The sequence below is a fragment of the Coregonus clupeaformis genome, chromosome 37, assembly GCF_020615455.1.
Source record: "Coregonus clupeaformis isolate EN_2021a chromosome 37, ASM2061545v1, whole genome shotgun sequence".
In the NCBI taxonomy this organism is placed as follows: Eukaryota; Metazoa; Chordata; class Actinopteri; order Salmoniformes; family Salmonidae; genus Coregonus; species Coregonus clupeaformis.
The window spans coordinates 32,974,709-32,980,990 of NC_059228.1; positions in this window are offsets into that span (position 1 = coordinate 32,974,709).

Genomic DNA, 6,282 nt, shown 5'->3' on the forward strand with positions numbered 1-6,282 from the left:
CAAATCACCTAAGCTTAGACTAATACACGGACAACTAAAAGATACCAAAAACAATTTAGTCCAATCAACGTAAGCTGAATATCATGTGGCTGTCCATGGTAATGATTTATGTGTGTGTGTGTGTGTGTGTGTGTGTGTGTGTGTGTGTGTGTGTGTGTGTGTCTGCGTAAGTAGAAATTACATGTTGACTCAACCTACTTGTAGAGAAATGCCAATGCCATCCTCCTCTCTTTCATGTTGCCGAAACGGTCTATCACTCTGTCATACAGTACACGCTTTTAGTTTTTGTTGTCCTAGGCTACCTGGCTAAAATGCTTGCTCACTAGCCTAACTTCCATTCATGGGCAACATTAGCTAGTTAACATTAGCCTTCTACATCTAGCTACATATTGAGCTTCCATCCTCTCAGGCCAAGGGCACAATGTATGAATTAATGGTTGGATTAGAATCGCCGTTAAAATCATTGGCCAGTACGGAGAATTAAGTAAAACCCCAAGTCCAATTCCCTATCGCCATCCATGGCTAATTTAGGAAAGGGACAATTTTAGCTAGCTAGCCACCAGAGGACAACAACACAACGAGATACAACAATTTAAGTTGTGTCTGTCAATGACGTATTGCTCTCGATGTGACGTGAATCAAATCCAAACTGGTTTCCCTTGACACTGTATTTTGGTGCACCAGGACCATTCACAGTTGAGATCGCTCAGTTTAGATCAATGCTGATTGGATATTATTCTATACTTTTTTTTATCAAGGGAGGCCAAATGCTCGCTGGCTTCCCTTGGATTCAATGTTACGGGCGGCAACAATATCATACTCTTTTTGACCAGACAGCCTCAGATAGATGGGCTACACATACAGAGACAGAGGGGCACTGTTTTGCTCGCTCGGATACTTTCTCCAAAGAGATACACTACATGAATAGAAGTATGTGGACACCTGCTCGTCGAAAATCTCATTCCAAAATCATGGGAATTAATATGGAGTTGGTCCCCCCCTTTGCTGCTAAAACACCCTCCACTCTTCTGGGAAGGCTTTCCACTAGATGTTGGAACATTGCTGCGGGGACTTGCTTCCATTCAGCCACAAGAGCATTAGTGTGGTTGAGCACTGACGTTGGGCGATTAGGCCTGGCTAGCAGTCTGTGTTCCAATTCATCCCAAAGGGGTTCGATGGGGTTGAGATCAGGGCTCTGTGAAGGCCAGTCGTCAAGTTCTTCCACACCAAACTCGACAAACCATTTCTGTATGGACCTCGCCTTGTGAATGGCAGCATTGTCATGCTGAAACAGGAAAGGGCCTTTCCCAAACTGTTGACACAAAGTTGGAAGCACAGAATCATTGTCATTGTATGCTGTAGCATTAATATTTACCTTCACTGGAACTAAGGGGCCTAGCCCGAACCATGAAAAACATCCCCAGACCATTATTCGTCCTCCACCAAACTTTACAGTTGGCACTATGCATTGGAGCAGGTAGTGTTCTCCTGGCATCCGCCAAACCCAGATTAGTCCGTTGGAGAGCTTTACACCACTCCAGCCAACGCTTGGCATTGCATATGGTGATCTTAGGCTTGTGTGCAACTGCTCGGTCATGGAAATCCATTTCATGAAGCTCCCAACGAACAGTTATTGTGCTGATGTTGCTTCCAAAGGCAGTTTGAAACTCGGTAGTGAGCGTTGCAACCGAGGACAGGCGATTTTTACGTGCTTCAGCACTCGGCGGTACCGTTCTGTGAGCTTGTGTGGCCTACCACTTCGCGGCTGAGCCGTTGTTGCTCCTAGACGTTTCCACTTCACAATAACAGCACTTACAGTTGACCGGGGCAGCTTTACCAGGGCAGAAATTTGATAAACTGACTTGCAGTGGTGGAAAAAGTATTAAAATGTCATACTTGAGTAAAAGTAAAGATATCTTAATAGAAAATGACTCAAGTAAAAGTGAAAGTCACCCATTCAAATACTACTTGAGTAAAAGTCTAAAAGTATTTGGTTTTAAATATACTTAAATATCAAAAGTAAAAGAAAAAGTATTAATCATTTCAAATTCCTTATATTAAGCAAACCAGACGGCACAATTTTCTTGTGTTTTTAAAATTGAAGAATAGCCAGGGGCACACTCCAACACTCAGATATTTCTTTACAAACGAAGCATTTGTGTTTAGTGAGTCCGCCAGATCAGAGGCAGTAGGGATGACCAGGGATTTTTTCTTGATAAGTGCGTGAATTTGACCATTTTCCTGTCAAAATGTGACAAGTACTTTTGGGTGTCAGAGAAAATGTATGGAGTAAAAATAAAATTATTTTAATTAGGAATGTAGTGAAGGAAAAGTAAAAGTTGTCAAAAATATAAATAGTAAAGTAAAGTACAGATACCCCAAAAAACAACTTAAGTAGTACTTTAAAGTATTTATACTTAAGTACTTTACACCACTGCTGACTGGAAAGGTGGCATCCTATGACGGTGCCACGTTGAAAGTCACTGAGCTCTTCGGTAAGGCCATTCTACTGCCAATGTTTGTCTATGGAGATAGCATGGCTGTGTGCTCAATTTTATACTCCTGTCAGCAATGGGTGTGGCTAAAATAGACGAATCCACTAATTTGAAAGGGTGTCCACATACTATTGGTGATGTAGTGTACATTCAGCCTCCTGCGAATTGAAGGAAAATTATGAAACACATTATTTTACATGTTGTTGTTGTTGTTTTTTCTGTGTTTTTTTTGTTAATGGCTTCCATTGGCACCATGAATACACGCCACTGCTGAAATGACCGAGATTTGAGAAAGACCGGCCGTTCCATTTGCTCCATTTGTTTGTTGATTCGAAAATAGAAACAAATCTGGTATTCTCTGATAGTTCTGCTAATTGTCATGCAGAACATTCATTATGAAACCTATGCATGGCATTATATGAGCAACTACAGATCACTGTTCCTATAGTGATCACATCTGCAGGGAGATTGGCTCACTCTAAGTGGTTAATTATGATAACTGCATTAAAGCGGAGTGCACTGCATTATAAAGTTTAGGATGATGAATAAGAGAAAAATCTATCCATCTCAGTGAGGACAACTGTAGCGTTACTGAATTTACCACAGGTGGACTCCAACAAAGTTGTAGAAACATCTCAAGGATGATCAATGGAAACAGGATGCACCTGAGCTCAATTTCGAGTCTCGTAGCGAAGGGTCTGAATGCTTATGGAAATGTGATATTTTGACCTGTTTTTGCTTTGTCATTATGGGGTATTGTGTGTAGATTGATGAGGGGGGCAAACCATTTAATCAATTTTAGAATAAGGCTGTAATGTAACAACATGTGGAAAAAGTGAAGGTGTCTGAATAGTTTCCGAATGCACTGTAGATGAATGAAGTTCAACTTTATGGCATGACTAACCTTGCAGGAGGGCTAAAAGTTAACATAGTGTCATTGTTCAGCCGTGGGTAGTGATAAATAACGATGTGACGCAACAGAATTAGGCGGATCCTGACTGCAGGTCTGGCACCCTTTCAACTTCAGTACACTACACCCACAGTACCAGAGGACTTAATGTGCTTTTAAATTAAAATGAAAAAAATGGCTGCCACAGAGAAAACATACAAGAAAAGGCAGTGAATAGACACCAGGATTACAGGAGGGTTCTTGAGTTCTTCTGTATATAATAATAGGACAATGTTAGACCTCTAGTCAATCAATGCTCTATTACTGCTCCTCTGTCTGTCAGACACAATTTATTTAGTGAAGTCACATCACTGTAGTACACTGATTCATCACCTGGAACAACCTGGTGGATGCCTGAATGAAGGACAATACCAGCTGGCCAATGGGCTATGTGTCTTTGTGTGTCTATAAATTATGTTTGACTCCATTTCGATGAAGCAAAGTGCACCATTAGGGCTTGTATGCAGCACAAATACTTGTTAATGACCTTAGTAAATATTGAAAAGTCTTAGAATGTTTGAGAATGGTGACTTCTGGACTTTGGCAATGTGCTAAGAAGTGTTTGAGAAAAAAGGAGCGAGAGCAGATGTAGATTTTTTCCCCACATTTGTTTAAAGGCCCAGTGCAGAATTTTTTTTGTTTTTCCTATTACAGTAAAGTACTTAATTGTTACCCAGAAATAATTTGATATTGATATAAAAATGGCTGCATTGGGCCTTTAACCGAAATGCATTGTACAAGGACACAATACTTCCCTCATAACGTCTAGTCCAGTCACTCACAATAGTGAGAAAGAAAAGGATGCTTCCTTTGTGGTTGGACAGGAAGTGGTAGTGTTACATAGTGGATTCTCTATGAGATCACTTGTTAGACAGGAAGTGGTAGTGTTACATAGTGGATTCTCTATGAGATCACTACAGTGACCTCTCTACCACTCCTGTTGCTGGAGCTAAACAGGTTCCTATTTACACATTATTTATTGGAGGATTATCTGTAAAAAGCTAACGCATGCCTATTGTCTAACCTGTTCCCATTGTATGAACTATGTCCAGCTCCATAGTATATTCCTCCCATCCCTGTAGGGAGATATGCCCGGGTTGGATATTGAATTATACGACGGCTCACTCCCACATAGTTAATGGCATAATTAACCCAAAACTGGTTACGTCAGAGGAGGTTACAAAGTTGCCTTAGGGGAGGATTAAACCTTACTATATTTAGAATCCAAAAATGAATAAAATAATTAATGGAAAATGTGAACAGTTGTCCAATCAATGAAGTGTATTGACCTTTGTGCCATAGCCTCTTAATGAGTTTTTCTATTCCACTGTATGCATTCTACTGTATGTTTGTAAAGTAGCAGCATCAATATATTTGTTGTTATAGTGTGTTGAGTCTCTAGTGCGGAGCGGGGTTCTCCAGGCCAGCTGTAAACAGGCTGACATGCAGGAGTGATCAGGCCTTACCGCCTTCAAACTGCAGGGGAGGAGAGACGTCATGCAGGCAGGGAGGGAGGGCAGCTCAGACACCGGGCCCAAGCTCCCAAGCTCCTGCAGCCCAGACACCAGGCTTAAGCTCCTGCAGCCCAGACACCAGGCCTATGATCCTGCAGCCCAGACACCAGGCCTAAGCTCCTGCAGCCCAGACACCAGGCCTAAGCTCCTGCAGCCCAGACACCATGCCTAACCCCAGGATCCTGTTGACCCACTGCAACCATGCAGAAAATGAGAAAGGACTGATAGTTACTGAAAACAGGAATTGAATAATTTATTTGTTTTGACCAAGTGCCTACGACGGTGGGAGAACAGTTTTTAAAGGACGGCGGGCTGCTACTTACTTGGACGCACCTACTCATTCAAGGGTTTTTCTTTATTTTTACCATTTTCTACATTGTAGAATAACAGTGAAGACATCAAAACTATTAAATAACACATATGGAAGCATGTAGTAACCAAAAAAGTGTTCAACAAATCAAAATATATTTTACATTTTAGATTCTTCAAAGTAGCCACCCTTTGCCTTGATGACAGCTTTGCACACTCTTGGCATTCTCTCAACCAGCTTCACCTGGAATGCTTTTCCAACAGTCTTGAAGGAGTTCCCACATATGCTGAGCACTTGTTGGCTGCTTTTCCTTCACTCTGCGGTCCGACTCATCCCAAACCATCTCAATTGGGTTGAGGTCGGGTGATTGTGGAGGCCAGGTCATCTGATGCAGCACTCCATCACTCTCCTTCTTGGTCAAATAGCCCTTACACAGCCTGGAGGTGTGTTGGGTCATTGTCCTGTTGAAAAACAAATGATAGTCCCACTAAGCTCAAACCAGATGGGATGGCGTATCGCTGCAGAATGCTGTGGTAACCATGCTGGTTATGTGTGCCTTGAATTCTAAATAAATCACTGACAGTGTCACCAGCAAAGCACCCCCACACCATCACACCGCCTCCTCCATGTTTCACAGTGGGAACCACACATGCGGAGATCATCCGTTCACCTACTCTGTGTCTCACAAAGACATGGCGGTTGGAACAAAAAATCTCAAATTTGGACTCATCAGACCAAAGGACAGATTTCCACCGGTCTAATGTCCATTGCTCATGTTTCTTGGCCCAAGGAAGTCTCTTCTTCTTATTGGTGTCCTTTAGTAGTGGTTTCTTTGCAACAATTCGACCATGAAGGCCTGATTCACGCAGTCTCCTCTGAACAGTTGATGTTGAGATGTGTCTGTTACTTGAACTCTGTGAAGCATTTATTTAGGCTGCCATTTCTGAGGCTGGTAGCTGTAATGAACTTATACTCTGCAGCAGAGGTAAATCTGGGTCTTCCTTTCCTTTCCTT